Below are 26,530 nucleotides of genomic sequence, written 5' to 3'. Positions count from 1 at the left end.
TTGTAGTTGATTAAAAAGGCACTGCTTGGCATGTCTTATAAAATAGGCCCGTTGCATGTTTACAGTATTGCAGGACCACCGATGTGCTGTGTGTACTCTTCTGTACACATACATTCCTAGATCAGAGAAAGGATGGCTCCAGAACCCGTCTTACTTTTAATGCATCTATGGGCCCAGCGCTGCCAGAAGCAATGATGTCATAGTCACGCCAGTAAGCAGAACACTGAGTTACGACGCAATATGCTTCGGAAATGGGTCTCTCGTTAGGTTTTCATTTTATCGACCTTAGGCAAATGAAATTCTGGGTTGGCCCTTCTGGTGCTTGCACCCACCTCCCACAGGTTGCGCACAGTTCTCTGGAGCAAACGCCTTAACCCACTGTTATGTTACCTTGACATACAGACATAATAAATGCATGCATGAATTTAAACGAGCAAGACAACGGTGGCAAATAATAAGAAACAGAAGAGGCCATTTAAAGGATTTGAGGCGTTGCTTGTGAGCTGGACCTGGGAGAGCAGTGGACTGCACCGGCGATGAGGTGAGGGAGGGGAGCGTAAACCAGGCGAGTCCTGTATCAGTAGGAAATCCTTAAACTAAGCTGATGAGAAGTGTCAGAAAGAATTTAGACATTGATGTATTTTACTTGAGATGTGGGAGGGAGGGGGTGGGGGCAGTGCACGGGAGCGGGTGCGGCTGCCGTGCTCGCAGCACTTGGCTGCCGCTGCAGCAGAGAGTGTATCAGCCATTAGCCTGCATTACAGTGACCCGCAGGGAGCACCAGCCGTTTGTTTTCATTTATTTCTCCTTGCAACCACCCTTCTGGAGCTCGGGGTATAGTACCATGGGTTAATGTGCCTGCTGCGGAGAGCGATTCAAATCAGCCCGGCACATTCAATTCTGCTTAAGAATATGTAATGATGCAGTACATTCAAGTGCGCAATAATGTTGGTACTGGCTGCTTTTAGGCTGAGGCATAGCAATTTGTGTACTCTTCTGTACACATACATTCCTAGATCAGAGAAAGGATGGCTCCAGAACCCGTCTTACTTTTAATGCATCTATGGGCCCAGCGCTGCCAGAAGCAATGATGTCATAGTCACGCCAGTAAGCAGAACACTGAGTTACGACGCAATATGCTTCGGAAATGGGTCTCTCGTTAGGTTTTCATTTTATCGACCTCAGGCAAATGAAATTCTGGGTTGGCCCTTCTGGTGCTTGCACCCACCTCCCACAGGTTGCGCACAGTTCTCTGGAGCAAACGCCTTAACCCACTGTTATGTTACCTTGACATACAGACATAATAAATGCATGCATGAATTTAAACGAGCAAGACAACGGTGGCAAATAATAAGAAACAGAAGAGGCCATTTAAAGGATTTGAGGCGTTGCTTGTGAGCTGGACCTGGGAGAGCAGTGGACTGCACCGGCGATGAGGTGAGGGAGGGGAGCGTAAACCAGGCGAGTCCTGTATCAGTAGGAAATCCTTAAACTAAGCTGATGAGAAGTGTCAGAAAGAATTTAGACATTGATGTATTTTACTTGAGATGTGGGAGGGAGGGGGTGGGGGCAGTGCACGGGAGCGGGTGCGGCTGCCGTGCTCGCAGCACTTGGCTGCCGCTGCAGCAGAGAGTGTATCAGCCATTAGCCTGCATTACAGTGACCCGCAGGGAGCACCAGCCGTTTGTTTTCATTTATTTCTCCTTGCAACCACCCTTCTGGAGCTCGGGGTATAGTACCATGGGTTAATGTGCCTGCTGCGGAGAGCGATTCAAATCAGCCCGGCACATTCAATTCTGCTTAAGAATATGTAATGATGCAGTACATTCAAGTGCGCAATAATGTTGGTACTGGCTGCTTTTAGGCTGAGGCAGAGCAATTTGTAGTTGACCATATGTTTTATAATGTCCACTTTATTCTTGTACAGAGTTTTGTGGGCCGTGTAATATTGTTGAGATATTGCGCAAGTGCACCTTCATATTTTACAGCGTTTCAGAATTTTTAGCCGCTGCTAGAAATGCAATATACCAGGCTTGCTTTGTATTTTATAATAGTTTTTGGAAAACGTGGTCAGGATTCGTAAACCTATTTACAGAAAGGCAGCGCAGTCCTTAAACATTCTACACAAAAATATGGAGAAGATTGGCATACAATAGTGATTGATGAGAATAGATTGCAAAAGTCCTGCCACCAGAGTAAACCCCAACGCAACCGATGTTGACAGAAATCTGCGCAGATTTTTTGAAAAGCTCCTTATGCATAGAATTGTGCTCTTTATAAATGAAGAGAAAGTCGCCAAAATGAGAATTCTATTTTATATGCCACAATGAGTATTACAAAATCAACGCATGCTTCCAATTGTGTTCTCATTGGTCGGGCCAATGTTGAGGTTGGAATGGATCACAGTGTTTTAACCACTTGGCTGCTAAGGGGTATGCATGTAGGTCCATTGACTTTCCATTGAAATCAATGGGAACTACATGACGAGTTACCCTTGTCATTAGCACTGAAGGGGTTAACAAAGCTGATGGTCCATCTTGCAACGGTATCTGTTCTGACTGTGATCAGAGTCAGTGTTGCGCAATGGTCTGGCGATGTTGGTTATCGTCGGGTAACGTTAATGTACGGCAGGGTTGGCTGATGGTGGTGGCTCATGCTTGGTCAGGTTATCTTGATGGTCTACAGATGTTGTTTTCTATCACTATTCTTCGGATTTCCTCAGCAGCCCCGGCAACCTGGTGACCGGAACAGGATTCTATTTATTAAGAATTCATTTAACCTGTGTGGGGTTTGTATTCTGTATTCAAATACAGGTTCTAAAAAGTGCACAACATTCTGCTGAAGTATTCCCTTTGTGCTGACAGTTGGGCATTGGTTTGTTGACACCCTGCAACTTTGTTAATCTCATCAGAAACCATTAGTGTGCACTTGCTACAGTTTGCATATGGTCGTTCCTTCCATTGTGTCCAGGGTTGTGTCTGTGTGGTGCGTTCTTGTGCTGAAAGAACTTTCTTGGCCGTCATTGGGGTTCCGTTGACTGCAACATCACTATATGAGATCCTTGGAATGGTGCTGCTAAGGGTGAGCAGTGTGCGAGTGTGCAGGGTGAGCAGTGTGTGACTATGCAGGGTGAACAGTGTGAGTGTGCAGGGAGAGCAGTGTGTGACTATGCAGGGTGAACAGTGTGAGTGTGCAGGGAGAGCAGTGTATGAGTGTGTAGGGGCACTGTGTGAGTGTGCAGGAGACGAACACTCAAACTAAGTCCACCATACACATACATACATAAGACCACACACAAAACACCACACCACACACACCACACACACATACACCACACACACATACCAGACTCACACACACCACACGCACACCAGCCTGTCACCAGCACACGCTCATCACAACTCACCACCACACACTCACCACCGCACACTCACCACCACACACTCACCCCCACAGACTCACCACCACACACTCACCACTACACACACAACCACACACAACCACACACCACCAGCCGTCAGTGTACGCTTTCACCAGGCGCAAACACCACCAACCATCAATGTACACTTTCATCAAGCACAAACACCACCAGGCGTCAGTGCAGGCTTTCACCACGCACACAACACCAAATGTCAGTGCATGCTTTCACCAAACACACACACACACACACCACCAGCCGTCACTGCACACTTTCACCAGTCACACACAACACCAGCCGTCAGTGCATCCTTTTACTAGGCGCACATACCAGCAGCCAACAGTGCACAATTTCTGCAGGCACACACACCACCACCCATCGGTGCACACATCAATTGTTAACGCATCCACAATTAACTATTGTAGCAATTGCAATATGGTGCCCTTTACTTTTAAACATATTCATCTAAAGTGCAGCATGCCACCATTCCTAATATTCCAATCCAACACACATATTTCCACTACACACCACATGCATAGACTCCATAACACATGGCTAAAAGACATTGCCATTTACAATTCCATTAGCTCTAACTCAAAAAAATCCGAGACCTATTGCATTTCTAATGCTTGTTTTTAGTGGGTGCTGGTTTTGCAGCAGTGCAACAGTTTTAAAGGCACTGTAGAGTTCCTTGTACATCCAGTAGTTTTCAGGCAACAATAAAAGTGCCAGGATAACTCTGGTGATTAATGTACTTGCAGGAGAGAGCTCGGAGTTTGTCTAGTGGCAGTTTTGACTCATCTACGGTAGTACAGAGGGTTAATATGCCTGCTGCAAAGAGCGAGTACTATGCAGATCACAAAACAGTATTTCATGTGCATAGCTCAGTGGTTTACTACTTTTGTCACAGAGATCTTTTGCTACTATGCCGTTCATAATTTACAATCCTAATCTGTTTGGATAGAAATAAATTCTTTTTGATAACGTCAACCCTAACCACTGTGTTACGTTCTGAATCCTGAGTTTCTGCTTCCCCAGACCAATCACTCTTAAAATATGCCTACCAGTATGGATGACATATGAATCCTACACCTTGTAGTCTCCTTTGTCTTATGTATCATTTTCTATACACTGATTTAACCAGCATGAGTATGTGTATGTGATGTAAAATGCTCTAAAACCCTTCACTGTTTATGAAAGGTGCTATAAACAAATGAAATACATGTGAGGGAGGGGGTATGGAGAGCTGAGAGGCATTGTTGAAGGGTGATAGTGAGGGAATCATTGAAAAGTCCCAATAAAGATTGCTGTATCCTAGTGCACTGTAAGGTCATCATTTGCAATGCTTTAAACACGAATACAATTGAATATATAATGAAAATGGGTGGTAGAATATTCTATTTTTGCCATTGCTCTCAAATTGTCTTGGGGGAAGTACCCCCCAAGCACCTTGTAGTGGTCAGACTCACTCACTTGCTCGTTACTCACCACATGGGGGCTGGTCTGACAAAATTTGCCAGCACTGCTTTGGGTTCCCAGTCGGGCCCTGCCTATTGGTCATGCTATGTGGGATGGAAGGAGAGATGATGGGCTAAAGAAATTCAAAAATGGCAAAAGCAGACTTTGCAGGTAAAAGACGATCTTGCAGGAGCAAAGACTGGAACAGGTAGAGGCCTCCTTTATACCAAATGCAGGTAAATGGATGGATGAAATGAATTATGGGAAGAGATGAATTATGAGAAGAGCGCCTGACCATTGAACTCTGATCGAGGTTAGTGCTGCTGGCGGGAATGAGTAGAAAACAGAACTTTAATGAAGCTTGTGTGAAGATGCGATTTCTTCTGGTATTAGGAAACAGAGCTGCAGCGAAACACAGAGGTGATTTTGCAAGGATTTAAATATTCCACTGAAATGTTTTTCAGCTACATTAAACTACTACCTTAATAGAAGAGTGGCAAAAACAGCAATAACTTCCAGTGTGCAGCGAAGTACTTGCAATAAACAGCCTTCACGAATGAATGGGCGCCGCAGCTTCACTTCTGTGCTCAGCCAGCCATGGGAACTGTTTACTGCTTCATATCCCGCCACGCACTGGAAACTCAAATAACTATGTTAAAAAATTATACGCTTGGAAGATGAGTTATTTAAAATAGTAATAGTTCAGTAAAGTGTGAGATTCCACAGCTTTATAAAAGCTAACCAGTGAGGCAGCAGACTCCCCGGAAGGGAAAAGAGAAGATTCCTCGTTAAAATGTGTAATACTTATTTACTATTATTTAGTATTAACATCACACGTGTTCTCTGTTTCTGCTTTGGGCGTTAAAGCATCAAACAGGAGCCATTGTGCTTATTTTTCTCATTCGTGCTGTAGTTAAAGTTTCACCTCTTTTCTTTGTAAAGGTAACTGGCAGGTGCATGCATAATACGTTTTATCTTGAGCGAGCAGAACATATGTAATGCTTTAATTACTTAATGTACCCGTAATTCCATTCCATCACAACTTTATGAGGAGCTCATCTGCTCCCACAGAAACCTATTTACTAGTCTCGTATCTTTGGTGCCTTGAAGGAAAACAAACACCTCCTCTGTAAAGGAGCAATCCACAAATCCCTCTTCCTGTTTGCATCAAACTATCTCAAAATCTCCTGGCCACAGATTACTCTTTTTAAAGGGAGGGTGGAAGGCAATAGACGACTGTAATGAGGAAGAATTACCGGTGAGAAATTAAAGTATTGTCTCCTCGTTATCTTCCTCATCACAGCTATCTTTTTATGAGAAACACCAAAGCTTTGAAGGTAATCTGGGCTACCTACAGGCAATCATAAAATATTAGTAAAAAGAAAATATAAGACTCTTCCCAACAGCAAAATTAGACAACTTTAATGAAGTGAACCTCTCCTATCATGCTAATGAGAGTACTCTGGAACCAAAATCAGCATAATCTAAATCCTAAAATTGGATATGATAATGTTGAACAAAGGTAGATGGAGAGGCCCAAGTAGCTGCCATGCAAACCTCTGCACAAGAAGCATACATGCCCCTAGTAGACCTTCTCTGAAGCCCCCCTGGACAAGACAACACTTTCTCATTGAGTGCCAAAGCCCCTGTAGATCTCACCCATATGCTCAGAGAATGAACTGGGGGCTTCAAACCTTTCCTGAAAGGACTGAAATTCACAAAGGCTCCACCCATCTTAAAGCTGAAAACGTTGTTGTTGTAAATAAGAACTGACATCTAAGCAAGGGACATAATCTTGACCAGAAGAAGAGTCGGAAACCAACTACGCTGCTCTTCTTTTGAAACTGGAGGGTGTGCACACTTTTTGAGTAACCCTGTACTGCCTCCCAAAGGGCCGATACCTTTTCTCATTCTTTGAGCTAGGCATATGGATGAACACATGTTCTGGAGGCGTTGATCAGAAGGCTGTCTTGTAGATTTGCATGATTATTTCCAGTAACCAAAAACTCATTACATTTTAAACCAGGTTAAAAATGCCTTCTTCCGTTTGCCTGCCGGATTCTAGGTACATGTAGTTTCACTTTACTAGGGACTTACAAGTAAATTAAACATGGCAATCGGGTGTAAACCAATGTTACTATGTGTAAAGGAGAGAGCACAAGCACTTTAGCACTGGTTAGCAGTGGTAAAGTGCATAGAGTCCTAAAAACCTACAAGAATGGTTGCAGAAAACAGGAGGGTGAAGGCAACACGTTTGGAGGGAGCAAAGTTGTCATGTTAATGCGGTTGTCAGAAACTAATCCCTTCTTGTCTATTCAGGAAAGTTTACACCTTCTTGTTTACTCGAGAAAGTTTCTAGTGACCTCTGAGCTAGCTGGCATTCATAATTAAGTCTAACATATTCAATAGAGACCTAGTCGACCTCAGTCCTATGACTAAACTATCGTTTATGTTATTCCAATGTGCAGAGCCTATTGGGAATATAGGAACTACACTACATGGCGCCCAACATTTGGTAAGGCGATAATTTAACGCTAGATACTAGAGTAACTTTTCACACAGACCCCCTTTTCCCATAAATACTCCAATAGACGTCTGGAGTGGGTGAAAGGTTAATATCCCCCAAAACTTAGTGGGATGAGAATCTTATGTATTAGTTATTGGTTTAGTCAACATTGAAGGATACAGTGTTCCAAAATATTGTGCACTTAATCTTTGTTTCCTTGATACTTGCTCTGCAAAAACTTTCTGTCAGAAAACATGTCAGAAAGTGTTGACGAAAGGGAGAGAGCTAAAATAGCAGCTCAACTCTTAGCGGAAGACACAAGTCTCTGGCAAGATGACCCGGAGGCTATACTAATACCAGTCAATGTAAGGAAGAGTGTAACTTACAAACTTATAGGAAATGGAGTATCATCAAGAGGTGGTACAGTCATATTTGTGGTAGAGGCCCATGAATATCGGCAGACAGAGGTATTCTATTCCTGGATACATTTTCCAGCAGCACATGCTGTGACACGCGATTTTCACTACTACAAAGTAGGGGAATCTCCAACGGCATAAGTTCCTTTTGAGGACATTGAAATTCCTCTAACATACCAAGAGCACCAGCTCTGGTTTAATGGCGCCCTAAAATATCAAAATCACTTCACCAGGCTCAGTCCACTAGGTAGACCAGGAGCCACATGGCCGGTTCTAGCTAGCTATACACCACATCCAGACATTGAAAAAATATCAAGCGGAGAACTTTTAGTTAAACTAAAATAATTAACAAAAGCATATAGACAATTAGTTCAGTTAACAATTGACGGTACAACCTGCCGCCAAAAATTGAAAAAAACAGATATAGCAGAACAACCTTTTAAACTTGCCAGAATAATTGAAAAATCCTATGAAGAATTAGGTAGAGATAGTTTGGGTGGGAAACCACTACAACCCCAACTAACTGAAAATCCTGAAAAAACCTTTATTAAAAATAATCTCATTACTCCAAAAAAGAAGTGGGAGGGTAACAAACAAACCACTCCCAGAGAAAAACAGTTCCAGTCCAGAGGAACGTCTCCCCAACGGAGAAATAGATCTCCAGAACGGGGGGGCAGGTCTCCACAATGGGAGCCCTCTGAGAAAAGATACAACCTTAGAGATAGGGATAAATTAAGAAAACCTGACAGATATCAAGATATTAATTCACGTCCCTCTCGATCTTTTCAGACTTCCTCACAGAAATCGGAAAGAAGAGGACGGTCAGAACACAAAGAAGAGCACGTCAAGTCCAAAGACAAGGAACCTGCTCATCAAAGTAAAAAATTACAATTTCCAAAAAAGAAGGTAGCCAGTATTAAAATAAAACATGCCGAGGATTCTGAGGACACAACTCAAGAACGGAGAATGGGCCCAGACAATGCTAGACAGCGCAGCAGAAGTGACCATAGCTCGCAAGATCCTGATGAATCTTCTGGAGACAGTGGACACGAATGAATACATTTAGGTGGAAACTGCAGATACCAGGGTTAGTATACCCCATAAATTATATGAAATAAAATTACATATAGAGGGGGACAAAACTAGGAAAATAAGAGGTCTCTTTTGGGAGAACCTATCTAAAGGCTATGATATCCTGCTAGCAGAGAAAGACTGGCCACCAGAGTTTGTCAGGGAGTGCCCACATGGCGAAGAAATGATTATGCCTGCCTTCTCAAATCACATTCCAATTCATAAAAAATACACATATGCTAGAAAATGGGCAGTGGCCCAAGCACCTGCATGATATAAAAATCATTTAGGGTGGGATGAGGATTCTCCTCACCATAAAACTCAGTTAAAAAAATCAACCTACTGCACAGAGACAGTATCCTGTTAAGCAAGAAGCTAAAAAACAAGTCAGAGAGATCTTAGATCAACTTGAATATGAGGTGGTGATTGAAACATGCACCTCACAAATGAACAATCCTTTGTTTCCTGTCTCCAAGCCAGACGATTCATATCGTCTAGTTTTGGACTACAGACACCTAAACTCCTGCTGCAAAACATTTGCAGTACAAAACTCACACAGTGCAGCACTAATGAATAACATCATGCACAAAAAATATAAAACAACATTAGATATTTCAAATGGTTTCTTCTGTCAAAATATTGCACCAGAAAGCAGGTATTTGACCGCTTTCTCCTGTATGGGGGCTCAAGAGTAATTTTGTCGTCTCCCACAGGGATTAAAGAACAGCCCAGGATTGTTTTCAGCCAGGGTAACAGAATTACTACAAATGTATGATGATGAGGCATTATCTTATGTCGATGACATCTATCTTACAGACAATGACTTGGAGACACACTTGAAAAGAGTGAACACCATTATACTTGGGTTCGCAGCTGAAGGGTATAAATTCAACTTTAAAAAGTCACGAATTGCCCACCTTACTGTCCTATTTTTGGGATATGAGTTATCAAGTGAAGGCAAAAGCCTAGCAGACAACTTCTTAGAGAAGTGTGCAGTACTCCAAGCTCCAAAAACACTGAAAAACTTACAATCAATTCTGGGTTTCCTGAATTTCGGAAGAACATACATTCTAAATTACGCAGAGAGGGTGAAACCCCTCTACGAATTAATAAAACCTGATTTCAGACCAATTAATTGGACTCAGAAACACACAGAAATTTTACGATCATTACAAACAGACATGTTAACTAAAACAAAACTGCGAACACGAGCAAACCAACGCAACCTTATAATCCGAGTCATCCCAGGAAGATGCAGATTCACATACCTGATCTCTAATGAGGGAGAAACGGTACCAATAGCTTATAAATCACACTTGTACACACAAGCTGAAATGAAATTCAGTTCTACTGAAAAAATTCTGACTGCGGTTAAAACTGCTGTAGCTAAAGAAAGAGCCCTCGCTCAAGGTAAACGTATAATAATCGTTACACCGGTACCTGCCCTAGAGGCAGTAACAAGAGCCAGCATTCCGAATGCTAAAGCTCTACATCCGAGATGGATACAATGGGTTAATTCTCTTGCTGCATCAGACGTGGTATACGAATTTGATCCTAACTTAAAAATGCAAGAATTTCACCAATACGAATATGAATGTCCTCTGCCGATTGAAATTCTGCCTCTCGAACATTATGGCTGTATAATATGTACAGACGGTTCAGCACATCCCGCAGTTGGGGGTAAACAAGCAAATAGTGCTGTGTGCGCGATCGTTAAAGGTTGGTGGCACGAAGGAAAATTTAGACCCTTGGTCTCTAAAACTCAATCACTCGGAGATTGTACAGCTCAGCGAGCTGAACTACAGGCTTTCAAGATGGCGCTTGAAAATACCGATCACGAATTCCCCACACTGATAGTGTGCGATTCGTATTATTGCGTCCAGTCTTACAATGAATACTTGCAGAACTGGGTTCAAAACGGTTTCAAAGATGCAAAAGGTGGCACAATCAAGCATAAAATGCTTTGGGAACAAGTAGTTCTTTTACTGGAAGAACTACAAAAGACTCACGTGATACATACACTGAGTCATCAACGTGATGGCGTTCACGTTGCAGGGAATTCATTGGCTGACGAGGCCGCAAAGACAGCTGTGGAAACGGCTTCCGTAGCTGCCATTACCCGGTCAAAAACAAAAATAGACAGCGAGATAATGCAAGCTGTCAGTGCTTCAGTAAAAGACAGTGGTAAGACACTCCCGAAAAGGCTTTCCTGTAAAGTACTCATACAAAACTGATGCAAATAATGTTCCTTTTGCTGTAATCCCTGGAGTGGGGGATAGAGCAATTCCAAACATGGAACACAGGTTAGGACTAATTTTAGCGGCACATGAAGGGCTCGCTTCTGCACATGCTGTTGTTTCCGCCACAGTTTTGTTATTAAAACAGAGATACTGGAGGCCACGCATGAGAAAACAAACTAGAAACTATGTTTTAGAATGTGAAATATGCCAAAAGATGGAAGGTATCAACAGTGAAACGACCAGCACAGACGCCCCTTCTGATCTCAGATAAACCATTAGCATGTGTTTACCTGGACCACTGTGGTCCCTTACAAAGGGATGGCAACTATAAATATATCATGGTCGCAGTGGATTCCTGCACGAGATTCATTTGGATGTAGCCCCAGCGCTCGGCTGACGCCAGAACTGTTATAAAAGATTTGCGAGTCTTTATCGGCACATACGCAATTGGCATGCTACATTCTGACCAGGGTCCTGCGTTTAGCTCTCGAGCTTACAAGGAGGCCATGGCCAGCTTGGGCATTGCATTGCGGTACTCTAGTGCATTCCATCCCGAGGGAAATGCGGTAGTGGAGAGAAAAAACCATGACATAAAGCAATCTATAACAGCGAGGGTATTAGGTTCGGGTGACGGGTGGGTCAAACATCTAAGAAGTGTCCAACGTAGTCTTAATAATCTGCCAAGAAATTCTCTGGGGGAATCACTCCGTATGAACTTTTGTTTGGTACTAGAATGATCATCAGTGACCTCGATTGTCAGACTTCAGTGGTGGAACAAAAAAACCTTTGATATCAAAGATCGTTTGGCTGTTTTACAGGACTTAAATGAAACAAGAAGAAGTCTAAGTAACACAAAGCTAAAGCCAACGGCCACTGAAGGAAAACCGCCTGTCCCAGCAAGACCTGTCTGGATTCAGAGAAAAGATCGCGGTGAAGAAGGAATTTGGGCCTTCTTACAGAAAAGCAGTAACTGTCTTAGCTGTCAGCGGAACAAGATCAGTAGTACTACCGCCCCTTGCTGGTAAAAAGGAGAACAGAGTTGTATCAATCGACCTGGTAAAACCACAATCATGTGGCCAGTAATAAGTAGTAGGCCCAGTGGACTCCCAAGAAGTAGCAGAAGACCAAACCTTGCTACAATTCAAGAGGTTCAAACTGAGAGACTAATCACATTTGATAAACCTGCAGTGAATAAAAAAGGACTATGCAACAAAGCCATGGAACTTGTGCCTCTTGAAACCCAAATTGCAACAGTTCGTCAAGAAACACCAATCTACAATGATGTAGCCTCTGACTACACAAGTGCAAAGATTAATGAAAATCCGGAAGCAATTCCAACAATTGACAGAACTGCATCTGGCTACTTCATCAATTTCGATGACTTTTCTGATGATCCAAGTGAACATGAAGAAACGCCAGCAACTAAAACTTTCAAGGAAAAAATGACTGAACTCTTTCATCAACTCAAAGAAAGATATCTGATTTCACCATGGATTGAATTATGGATTGTGTTAGGTGTACTTTTCCTCCTACTCTGGCTCATTTTGGTGTTAAGCTTGGGAAAATTCATTGATGGAAAATATAGTACAATGGACACAGCAAGTCAGAACATCAACTTGGTCCTAAAGCCTCACAGATCTTCTCACATTGAAAAAAGAGAACTATCATCAGTAAACATCACAGCCATTCCTATACCAGGTGGTGTAGCATGGGACGCTACTGATTACGAAATTTATGGCCCGGTTGAACTCTTGAAATATCCACATCAGTTCAAGGTTTCATTAAGTGACTTTGTTTCACCTAGTACTTTCTCTGATGATTGGGACTTTGAAAATATTAATAATATGATGTCAAATTTAGAAATGTCAGCAAAATTTACAGAACATGAGTATTTAGAAGGCTCATCAAACTATGAAGAAATGTATTGCTATAATCATTATGGTCATCACTATTTGCATAAATCTGCTAATACTAGAAATGTTTTTACTTATAATCAATGGGAACATTGTCCAACACCGCCAAAAGGCAGCTCAAAAACATTTTATGAGAAATTCCCATACTTCTCAGGGTTTAACAACACAGATCCAGAAACGTTTTATTTTAAAATGTTAAATAAGACAGGAATGAAAAATATGTTGACAAACACTAAATTGATATATTCCACAAACTTTTATGAACAAATGTCTACATTTGGTTTTGAATTTTTGAAAGACAACATTGAAACAAAAACCATTTGGGGTACAAAAGATTGGCAGGTACAAGGTCTAGAATCATTATTTAGAGCCTGCATGATCCCAGAACAGACAATATTCCTGAATGACACCATTCAACAAACAACCTGTCTTGGCCTAGCCAAGATAAAGGACTTAAACAAACCGTCTATACCAAAGCCCATACCTGACAGTAATAGCACTACAGATGTGGAAATAGACGTATCCCATATTTTACACCAAAACAGAACTAATCCTGATTGGAGAAAATGGTTGATCTGGCCCACAGACACTAATAACTGTCAAGATAGATTCCTGAATAAAATACAGGGGTTCAAACAGAACAGGCCAGACCCAAGATATTCCCAGAGACAACATCCAGGGATAATTACAACATACAGTGTAGGGAAACTATGCCTCGAATGGCTACAGAAATCCACACTGCCTGAAATTAAGCAACACTTGACTTTACTTAAAAAAGGTGCTGACTTGCGAGATTGCGAGATTTCATATTGGGACCTCGCAAACAGCGTCAAAAACGTTTCATATACGCCGGTATATACGCTGCTTACAACGAAGCTTGGAAAGTAATGCAAATTGAAACTGCTGAAAAAATACGAGAAATTGATCGTATTAATTTGGAAAAATCAACGTCTGTAGTGGACAATGGGTTAACGACTCTGTCCTCCAGAATATATTCACTGGACAGCATTGTATCATCTCCTATTGATATAATAGAACAGGATATGCTAATGTTACAACATGGCCAGTCCCAATTACGTTCTAGTTTACAGTTAGGCTGGAGGTTACAAAATCTCCATTCAGGCTACGTGCCATGGCGTCTAATCAACACAACGTCATTATTTTCTATCTTTAACCTTACAGATAAACAAATCTCTTTGGCACCAAAAGGAGCAGACTATACGGTGCTGAGCATTGAAAAACTAGAAAAATTACCATTAACAATGTCAGAATGACCTGTCATTGAATGGATAATACATGGCACAATCACAATTCCGATGACGACTTTTCAGTTTCAATATTGCCAAAAGCATATACCAGCAGGCCTGTATGAAAGGTTGGGTAAAGGTTACATCAAGTCGACCAGTAATCTACCTTATACACATAGATGTTACAGTGAAGGGAAAAAGGAGGTATTTCTTAGTGGTAACAACTGTAAAAATTCACTAAGTGGTACACTTCTGTGTCAAGGTATTAACTTGCATGGAGCTTGCGAAGGTTCATCAAATAACCTTTCATGCCACCTGCACGGCACCCCTGTTACACAGATAGAGCCTTTTTTCAGACAACTTTCCAACGGCAGCTACGTTATAATAAATGACCACAGCTGTTGTGGCATGGTGCCAGGAACGGCCTATCTCGTGAGCGTTACTTCCAGGGTCATTTGCTGTATGCAAGTATTGTATCCAAACAGCAAACCAGATAAGGAGGCAGCAATATGGCCTTCTCTGAATATCTCTTCTATTCCAATTGATACTTTAAGCAGAATGAAGTCTATTCTTTTACAAACAACTGTGCCTTTAACGTCGTCAAAAGAAACGTATGATCTGCAAGTTGCAAGGACAGCGGCAGAGATACATGCATTATTATCGACAAATTGCCCCATGCATTTCGTAGAAATGTTAGGTCAAATTTTAAACATGTCTGATACCAGTGTCATCGCACATGTATTTAAGACAATTTTTTCGGGACTATTAGCACCCTGTGAAGCAGTCCTGAGCATCTTCCCGAATTTCGTGCACTCAGTGTTTGGCGGCCTGCCTCTCATCTTGGGACTCGTAGCAGGAATTTTATTTTTGTTCCTTCTGCTCGGATATGGCAAATCCAGCCACAAAGAAAACTCAGGCAACCATGGAAGAAACCATCCTAGCGATGAGATAACGAGAAAGAATAACTAAAGTACTCGGCTTAGCTCGGCTAAGAGATCTGAATACCACATAGTTTCTTTCATTCAGACCAATCTGGCAAGATTGCATCCTACCTGTTCTACGATGCCTGTTATGCGGAGAAGAATGCGTGTTGGACGTCTGTCTCACACTACCATCAGCAGTACCTATGGATATCGATACTTTGCTTGGTTCGGTAACGGCTCATGCAACGTGTTGTCCCCAGCGGCTACCTATTCTGATGACGGCATTCATTGAGACCGTACCATTACGATTAGGTGACGGTGAGGTACGAGATGAAAGCGGCACACAGGTACAACCGTCTGTGACCATTGCTGATCTAGACACCGATGATGGCAATGCTTCTCATATATGCACTATTTCTACTCTTTCGGACTTGGTCCAACTTTCACCTACTGTTGTAGACGAATTCTTTGCCAGCCTATCTGAGTTAATGTTCTCTCCTAACAACGAGAATAACTTTTGAGCACATAACGTTTCCTGAACTCTGAATTCGACCTTCAATTTTGAAAAACAAAAAACTTCTACAAAAGCGTGGAACTAATTTTTCCTGAAAGCGAAACTATTTTTCCCCGTTCCCAAAATATTTACTTTTTTTGGCACATGATACTCTGCTTAAAGTAGAACTATTCTTAGAGAACAAGATTTCTATTTTTGAAACTCTAGAGACAATATTTTGCCTTGGCCTCTCGCACATGTACAGTATTGTATAAATATGTGATGAAATGGTCTCGACCTTCTCTTCTGTATTAAGAGCCATTTCATAAATGTAATTTGCGTGATTCATTCAGTCTTCATTCCAAATGTACAATATATGCATAATCTGAATGATATCATTGCTTGAAAAGCATACAGTATACTACTCATATTCGTGTACATACCATTTCAAATGCATTCTATGTATTTTGGGGTGGGCTGGAAAACACATGCTTAGTTATATGTTTAATATTGCATAGTATTTAGTAATGATGGACATTATATGTGGAGTGGGTGTTGTGAACGTATCTAGGACCCTATTTAAATATTCCCGATTTATGCCCTTATGTGGTTATAACAAATCATATCCTTATAAAGGCATAAGAATCATATCCATATTTAGTCATAGCCAATGCAGTCCAAAAACGGCAAGGCTACTCCCATAGACTCCTAGAAAGCACAACGTGTTCTTAAACAAACCAAGCCTCCAGCAGCCCGGGAATTCCCCCTGCTTCTGTATTGATTTGTCCTAGAACTCCTGGAGTCTTAAAAAGAACTGCAAGTTCTTAGTGACGTCTATTGTCCAACCTTACGTGAAACTCGGCACCTTCCAGGTATAAATATACCAACAGCTGTCCTAGCAAAACACACAGTGGTTTGGAGCAGATCAGCTATCTACTTGCCCGACGCCCTGCTGTGGCAAGTGCCGAAGGAAGACGACCCTCCCATTGACGCAATGAGAGAGACGCTGTCTTTTCTCCTGCCGAGAAATCTAGCTCCAGTGTTTCCAGTCACCCTTGCGGGTTGCTGGGAGATCGAGTCCTGAGAACGAGATACAAGACCTCCTTCATTCTATAAAACAAGGTATGGAGCTGATTAGACCCTTAGAGAATTCTTGATTCAGATTCTTGGCAAAACTATCTTAACTCGAACTGCAGCTCACTTACTCCTTCCCACATACTAGGCTTAGGTTAGGTACACCGGGGTACGCTTATCTTAGAAGCACCAGTTGAGTATGTTTAGTCAATGACTTTATATATGTATATACTTTATCTATTTTAAACACGGTATGGCTTAGAAACCGTACCTTGCTTTTACAGTATTATTTCATAATACTCCTTTTACTGTATGCACTTTACTTTATGACAAGTATTGCAATTGTGGCAACTCACTTCTCTTGCATGAGAAAGAAGACTGTTCAATAAATAACCACTTTTATTGAAAACGCCCGTCTCTCTGTTTCTCTGCGCTTCTGGTGAAACTAAGCATTCACGATTGACTGAGTAAAATAGTTATCTATTGTTTCCGCGACTCTGGAGATATACTCCTTATTCTGGAGGGAGCAAAGTTGTCATGTTTATGTGGTTGTCAGAAACTGATCCCTTCTGGTCTATTCAGAAAAGTTAACACCTTCTTGTTTACTCGAGAAAGTTTCTAGTGTCCTCTGAGCTAGCTGGCATTCATAATTAAGTCTAACATATTCAATAGAGACCTAGTCGACCTCAGTCCTACGTCTAAACTATCGTTTATGTTATTCCAATGCACAGAGCCTATTGGGAATATAGGAACTACACTACAAATCAGGGAGTCTTCATCTTCTCTGCTGAAGGGGTAGATTTTTGCTACATTTACCATAAATACGAAACAACGCTCAACTTCACAATTACTCATTTGGTTCCTGACTGGGGCCCTAACAGGTCGAGGATTGTTAGTTTGAATGTCCTCCTTATACCCTCATCCCCGAACCTCCTTTGAAGGATGGATTGGGATCAGCAATCTCCTTAATCTGGGTGTCGGGTAACTTTTGCCTATGGTTGAGTCCCACAAGGTCAACTTCCTCTTCTGTGGAGTGGAATCCTTCTTGCAAGTGAAGGTAATGGCAGTGGTGTATTTTGCCCTGAGTCTGAGTACTCTGTCCCGCTCTCTCCTCATGCTGTACGCATTTGGACAATGTATCTTGGAAGTTATGTCGTTCAGGTTGCATATGAGGGAAGGGCACATTCCTTACTAAGCTCATAAGCTTGTTAACCATGTTCATAAGGGAGACCACCATTGCTTTTGCAACTCAATAACCTCCTCCTTTATATAGTTTCATAAAAAAAGAGAGGAAGGAGAAAACAACAGAGTTTGATAGGCTAGATGGTAACTAAATCCGATATATTTCCTTCTGGGTCAATGCCTTTGTGTTATTCAATTAAATGTAAATCTGAACAGTTCAGTCTTCATAAATGTCCTGAATCGCCTGTGGTAGGTTCAGATCTCAGGTTGTGGTTAAGTGAATGCCTCATTCTTAGTACTTAGCCTCCCAAGGACCTGCCTCTTTGTTTCATCCTGTCGTAGGTTTGTTCATTAATCAGGTAGGCATGCACTGAATGAATCTTTTCAGACAACACATAATGGGCTGCTAGCTTATGTTCTTATATTTGGCCTTAACTCAGTATGCAATGTGGATGGTGCAGAAGATGTTCAATTCATTTCAACCTTCCAATGATTCTGCAGCCACTGTAGCCTTGCAATGAGGTCCTGGGGAAGACCAGCATTAATGATGTTAGAGTATTGTAGACATACCATGACCAAAACCCTTGTTAGATGAGTCAGATGGTCAATTTGGAGGAGTGGGGGAGTTGCAGAGCAGGGAGCGATGAAGATTGGTCCCTATTGCGTTGCCCAGAGGTGCAAAGGAAAGGTCCGCCTCACAAAGAATCCCAAGATTTGTAGCTTCTAGGGGGTAAGATTGGGGGGTTCAGATGCCAGGAGACCAGTCGAATGTAGTAGTGAGCTGGGCATAATTGCTCCCAATGATAGTATTCATGGAATAGACAGTACAATATTCAGCATACAGTTGAGAATATAACTTACTTAAAACAGCTTAAGGTGGTGAGACAGCTAGAAATAAAAGATTTTGCATAAGTGAGAGACCAATGCGTAATTTAAGTGTTAGTTGACGGTGGGGCCCACCTGCACTAATTCTTTGGGAACCTGCGCTTATTTTTCCTCATCAAACATTTCCAGAGAGTAAGAGAGGGAAAACACACACAAAGGAAAGAAGGATAAAGAGAAAGACAGAAAAATCACCACAAAGGTAGAAATCAGGAACCTACAAGAGTGAGGTAAGGGGACAAGGAGTGTTTCAAGAAGAATTAAAGAGGAATGAGATGGATTGAAGACTATGCAGCTTTGTATTCGGTGCGCCGACATGTAATAGCACCGGCCACAGGTTTCAGGGCTGAGATTTAGGCACCCGCATTCATTCTTTTACAAATTAGGCACTGTGAGAGATGAAAGAAACCAGAGGGGAAAATGGAAAAAATTAGAGGCTGAGGTTTGTGCAGCTGGGATAGACATGTCCGTCTTAGGTGTCAAGTTTTGAGTTTCTTTCGGAAAAGGCGAGGCACAAAAGTAGTTGAAGTCAGAAAGTTAGTGGCCTATGTCAAGTATACACACTCCAGAAAGAATGGCAAACAGGCTTAGAGCAAGGGTTTAACTTGTGTAGTATGCTCTGTCAGATGACTAGTTCTCTCAGGAGATATATACTTTTTTTTTAAAACAAATGCGGTGTTGAAGTTTCTCTTTTTGAGAGAGTAGTGCGTTCCAGGGTTTTGGCATTGCTCCAGAAATATTCTGCTTCAAGGGTCCCCTGTTTCCAAAATCTAGGTATCACCAGACATAATCCCCTTTAACTTCTGGAAGAATGTGTACTACCAGATATTTTAAAGTTCTGTTCTATGTATCTTGGATTATATCTAATAAAGGCCAATTTGAAACAGCATATGGCTTCAGATGGTAGTCATCTGAGATCATATAACATTGGGGTGACATGATCCTTGCAGCTGGCGCCAGTAACCAGACGTGCTACTGCATAGATTGTTGCCTTTAGGGGAGCTATTCTAGATTTATGGACCCCCTTAGGAGTGCATTCACACAATAAACAGTTCTATTTAGAACCAATGCTTGTAAAGTTTTTTGTTTTGAAATAGGGCCTGTAACTTAGGTTGGAAGCCTTCTTTGGAAATTAACAGTTTTCATTTATGTATCATCCTCAGTTGATATTGCATCCCTTTAGCCATATCTTGTATGTGGTTGTGTAGACTGAGTTTGTTGTTGGGGATAAAATCCAGAGACAGAGGGTCAAATGTATGTCAGTTGAGAATATCGATTTCCAACTAGCGATTGTTTTGGAACCGGTATACTGAAATCTCTAATGTTAATGTATGAAAGTCATCTTTTGCCAATCTGCCCATCAGTAGGATTCGAAATTGTTAATTTACAATTTTCTAGTACAGTATTACAAAACTGTGAAAGTTTTGTTTAGGTGCAGCCTGATCCCCTTACATTGAGAAGTGCTTAAACCCATGGTCTTCTCGGTGTTCTGTAACATAGAGGAAGTGAGGTATTACTAGGAGAGCATACTTGGACATTGTGTTGCATTTTTACATTTACAAAGAGCAGATACCCAGAGATGCTGCTGAGAAAGATGTGGGGAGCAAGAGAGCGCAAAATCAAATTTAGTGACTAGGAGCTGGAGGTTGTGACTCAAGAGAGTGTTGGTCACAACGAAGATCTGTTTGGTAGGAGCTCTTTCAGGGATGTATGACGTTACAACGCATGCTTTTACCACGCATGCTGTTACAACGCAATTTTTACAATGCATACCATTACAACGCATAGCGCTTTGGGGTGCTGGATAGTGAATAGTTTAATTTACTATTCCAACTCCAGTCCCCGTGGACACTAGGGAAGGTGTTGGATAGTAAATTAAATCTATTCCCTATCCTAGAGCGCCCCCCCAGCGCAATGCGTTGTAATGGTTTTCGTTGTAAAACCTGCATTGTAATAGCACTGCGTGATAAAAGTTGCGTTGTAAAGGATGTTTCCCCTCTTTCAGCGATCCTAAATCTCAGAAACACCGAACACGGATGGATAATTTAGAAAACAAATAATTCCATTGGAGCTATGCAGTGTACCATCCCAGATTTGTGCTCCAGAACAAAGGAGAAGGTAGCAAATCGACCGTCAGAGGCATGTGGTTCAGGCGGAGGACCCTCACCACAGGCATCGTGAACTCCCATGGAAACTCTAAAAGAGTCAAATCATCAGCCAGAGCATGTTGTTGGTTGATCCACCGTACATACTGCCAACCCACCATCTAATTGACAAGGTAACATTTTCTACTACTTTATAAATTGTGTAATGTTATTAAACTAGTAAAAAGAAACTCCACTTTAATCCTTTATTTAACTTTTTAATGCATTACGGTAGTTGAAGTTCAAACATTGAAGTGTAGTACTTTTCGCCACACAAATCTCTCTCTAACTTACTTAAAATTAAACATAATTATTATCTTGAAAATAGTCTGTAATGACAGGAAAATATATTTCCACATTTTAATATTTTTAAGCAATGAAACATAAGGAAAGTAAACTACATTTATATTGCTCACACATGTAGCATCCCAGAGAGAACATGAAAGTGAGCAAGAGGCTACTTTAAAAAGTCCCTGTGACATGGAGGAAGCCAAAGATATACCAGCTACACTGACAGAACAACTCCTATCCAGATGCAGAGCTGCAGTCTCTCCAGTGCCCAATTTCCCAAATAGGAAAACAACATCAACAACTTTGAGGAGCTGACAAATGTGGTGTTGTCGTTCAGCTACTATGTCTTGAAATTTACGACATATTGCAAATGAAGATGGTTCTGAAACCTCACACTTGTTTGGGGGCTTAGAGTCCTCAAAGCTCTCTGTGCAGCACCAGCAAAATAAAAACATAAGTGTCAATAGGCAGTTAATGACAATCAGCCGTACCATGTCACAATTGGTAGGTAAGCAAGAGATTTTAAGAAAAACTGTAGAAGAGGGGCATGTAAGGATTAGCCAGAATTTTGAATAGCTTACTGATTCTGTCAATACATTTTTCACTCTTTCAACATTTCTCGAATGCACAGACATCACCAACAAATTTTGCGTTCAGATTAATTTAGCAGGTCATTTAATCGTCTGGCACAGTCTTCAACAACATTAAGTAGGAGAACTGCCACTATTCAGACAGAGATGCAACACAATTGTAGGGATGTAGCATTTGACAGTGCAGGTCATGTCAGTTTTAGAAAACATAGAAACCAGCAACGTTTCAGCAGTAGGGGGATAGTGAAGAGACTTCAAGCTAAGTGGCCTGCCTGTGCCAATATCAGGCGCCGATACAGACATACATCTAGTACTGATGTGCCAGGTACTCTAAAGGCTCAAACTGCAGAGAAAAGTAGTGTGAGTAGAGGAACAAGAAATCACTAATAATATTTATGTTCATGAACAATGTTTTCAAAATCTTGTGTTGACTTTACAAAACACAAATATGTTGTTAATTCAATACATCTTCTATGATATGAAAAAAACATAAAAATGTTATGAAACCAGAGTAAAAGGAATTATTTTTGGTTATGCCATAAGAAATGTTGCCTTGAATTTTGTTTGCATAGTTTGTTTTTTATTTACCTTAAAAATAATGTGATGTAATCTCTACACGATGTGCTGTGCCCTAAGCAGCACGCAAGAAATTCTTTGGGATTTGTGGTTGTGTGTTTTCATCCTCTGGATCAGATTCAGATTTTATTTCCACATTGGAAGGACCCCTCCTAATAGCTATGTTATGTAGCAACACAGGTGAAAATACTTACCAAAACAATTAACGATCTTAAAAATCACCCTGAGACAGCCGATTATATATCCCACTGTGGTGGGACATATAAGAGTCATGTGTGCTGCCAGGAAATTGGGAAACAAGGTCTGTCATCAAACACACAAAGGGGTCGATTCCGATCCGGTAAAATCCCCGTCCGTACGAATCGTATCCGGAGCCGTTTCCGTACGACTCGTACGGACGCCGTACGACCGGACGATTCCGATCGGCCGACCCGGACGCGATTCGTACGGTACACGTCGATTCGTACAGAAAAGCGCACGATCACCTACACACCGTACGGCGCGTACCCCCATGATTGCAGGGGTACGCGCCGTACCCCTGTGATCATGCGGGGTACGTGCCGTACACCCAGCATACATGGGGTACGTGCTGTACACCCACCGTACATGGGGTACGGTGCGTACCCCATGTACGCTGGGTGTACGGCACGTACCCCGCATGATCACAGGGGTACGGCGCGTACCCCTGCGATCATGGGGGGTACGTGCCGTACCCGGGGGTGGCGTTCCGTACCTGTTTCGGCGCGAACTCTGCGTTTATGACTGTTTTCGGCTCCCGTAGGAAAAGGGTCGTACGGCGCGTACCCGACACGAATCGTACTTGCTGGGTCGTAAAAACCAGCTGCGAACCGTAGTGATGTCGCGTACAGCCGGTTCCGAGTGAAACTCGTACGGAGATTTGAGTCGTACGGAGTCCTGTACGACTCGTACGGAGTTTGGCACCTGGTACGGATCGTACTTCGTCGTACGTACGGGACGTCTACGGGTACGATTCGTATGGGGAAAAAACTCTCCGTACGACGATTCGGAGCGCATTTTACCGGATCGGAATCGACCCCAAAATGTAACAGCCCTGATCATGGAGAAACCAGTCTTAGGTTGCTTGTGTTCCGGTTCAGGGTGGATTTTGCATACCAGCTCGGGCTGGACTGCTGCTATAGGAGCAGGTTCAAGATTGATTTGTGTTGGGTGGGCCCAAACTGAGGTGGCATGGTGAGTAAAAGAATGATGGTTGGGATGCTACCCTGAGTGATTAACAGTGAATACACAAATTGCAAGCATTCATCCTATCACCTTTTGTGTGTTTGTATGCCCTGAGTGCAAGGGCATGCCCAGATGTTGGTCCCATGCTCACTGTGACACTGGAACCAATATATACCTAGCTGAAGAGCCCTAATCAGGGTAAAACAAGTTTGGATTGCTTATGTTCTGGTTCTGGGAGGATCTAGCCTGGCAGTATGGGCTGGATTGTTCCTATTGGAGCAGGGCCAAGACTGATTTGCATATGGCTAAGTCCACATTGAAATAGAGTGGTGGACAAAAAAAGATGGGTTGGGATGCTACTCTGAGCGATTGCCATTGATAGATAAGTTAACAGCATTCCTTCCACCACCTTACGAGTGTTTTTTGTACACTCTAAGTGGCAAGGGTATGCCCAGATGTTGGTCCCATGCTCACTGTGCCACTAGAACCAAGCTATACCCAACTGATGAGGTTGAAATGGTCTTGGGTTGCTTTTGTTCCAGTACAGGCAGGACCTAGCCTGGCAGTTCAAACTGGGCTGTTCCTATTCGAGCAGAGTCAAGACTGATTGGTATGTGGCTGGGTCCAAATTGAAATTGCATGGTGAGTAAAAGAACAATGAGTTGAGATGCTGCCCAAGTGATTGTCAGTGGTTAGACAAATTGCAAGCCCAACCACCCTTTTTGTGTTTGATGTACGCCCTAAGTAAAAGGGTATGCACAGACGTGGGTCCCGTGCTCACTGTGACACTAGAAGCAAACTATACTCCACTGCTGATGAGCCCTTTCCACTAATAAAGTGGTGTTGGGTGCTTGTGTTCCGGTCAAGGTAGGACATAGCTTGACAGTTCGAGCTGGACCGTTCATATTTGAGCAGGGTCAAGAATGATTTGCATATGGCTGGGTCCAAAATGAAATGGCCTGGTGAGCAAAAGAAAAATGGGCTGGGATGCTGCTGAGTGTCATTGCCATTGGTAGATAAATTGCAAGCATTCCTTTTGTCATCTTTTGAGTGTTTGATGTATACCCTAAGTGACAAGGATATGAACAGATGTGGGTTCCCCCGTTCACTATGACATTGGAACCACGCTATACCCGACTGATGATCCCTAATCAGGGGGAAACTGGTTTTGGGTTGCTTGTATTCTTGTTCAGGGCTGGCAGTTTGGGTTGGACTGGTCCTATTGGATCAGTCTCAAGACTGATTTACATGGTGCTGGCTCCAAAATGAAATTGCATGGTGAGCAAAAGAACAATGGGTTGGACTGCTACCCAAGCGAGTACCATTGGTTAGACAAATTGCAAGCATTCCTCCCATTACCTTTTGTGTGTTTGATGAACGCCCTAAGTGCAAGGGTATGGCCAGACTTGGGTCCTGGGCTCACTGTGCCACTGGAACCAAGCCATATCGGACTGATGAGCCCTAATCAGAGTAAACCGTGGTCTTAGGTTGTTTGGGTTCCTCTTTAGGGAGGACCTGGCCTGGCAGTTTGGGCTGGACTCTTCCTATTGAAGCAGGGTCGATTGATTTGCATATGGCTGGGTCCAAATTGTAATGACCTGGTGAGCAAAAGAATAATGGTCTGGGATGCTACCACAGTGATTGCCATTGGTTAGAGAAATTGTAAGGGTTTCTCTCATCACCTTTTGTGTAGTTGAACAAGGTCTGTTATGATACAGGATGCATTGCACAACCTGGATATTGAGGGAGTGACTATTTGTATGATTGTAAAAAATAAACTCATTTGCGGAGGGTGGACGTATTGCAGCATGAGTTCCAGCTACACATCTTATAACATTGGGGAGTTATGCAATACTATGAAAAAGAAGTTTGGTATACTGTAAGTCCTATTGAGATGCCGGGAAAATAATATAATCATTAATTTTGTGCAACATAACATCAAGAAGCCTTCTAAAAATCATGTGAAAAAGCACTGTTACATTCCCGCTACTACTGCAATTACTCTCCGATAACTTCCTGAGGCTAAAATGTGTAGGGAACAGAGTACATGTACATGCAGGGGAATAGAATTACTTTTCTCTGTTGGTGTTTGTAGCAGTGGATTTAGATTTAAAATGAAATACAAAATAATCTGACTACTGAGTCTATATGGTTTATAGATCTGCTCTGTCTGGTCAAAAAGGGTTACCTCAAACCTAAATATCCCACCCTGTCTCCTCCTCCTCCTCTGTATAAGAAAACATCTCCTCATCCACCTTGCCAGAACATTCAAAGTTGTCATTGTGAAAGGGTGTGGTGCATTTCAGGGTGGTTTATATAGATTGCACTTGATTACCACCTAATTAGGGTTGGTGGTAACCTGCACATGCAAAAAACTGCATTTTGCAAACAGTTTGCATGTACTGATACCGATTTGCTATTAGGACATTTCAAATAGTTAATCAGTATTTGCCTTCCCAAAAATATTGTTACCCTAGTCATTCACTTTGCAAACAAATCTGATCCAAATACCTTTCATGCATAACAAGAAAACTTTATGCATTTGCAAATGGCCTGAAATAGTGATTCAGACAATTTGTGACTACAAAAAGCTTTCATGTATCTGGCCATTAGTCTTTTTACAAATAGTGTTGTTATTCCAAAGGAGGTGAGGGAAATGAGCCAATTTTGATTAGTCAATTTTTACTTGATGAGAGATTATTCATGTATTTGTTTAGTTTGTTAGTTAGGGGCAGTTCTATGACTAAACAAATACCTACAAAATCACGAGTGCCTGAACCACGAAGGCTTAACAATGACCAAAGCCAAACCACGACTTACTGAACCACGAACTCCACGATCAACCACCACATTCTAATCAACCTCATCCCACCCCCTAAAAACTGCCCCTTAATAGTACCCCT

Source organism: Lissotriton helveticus, chromosome 4_1 (genome assembly GCF_964261635.1).
Source record: "Lissotriton helveticus chromosome 4_1, aLisHel1.1, whole genome shotgun sequence".
Taxonomy (NCBI): domain Eukaryota; kingdom Metazoa; phylum Chordata; class Amphibia; order Caudata; family Salamandridae; genus Lissotriton; species Lissotriton helveticus.
The sequence above is the reverse complement of the archived record's forward strand: the minus strand, read 5'-3'. Positions refer to the sequence as shown.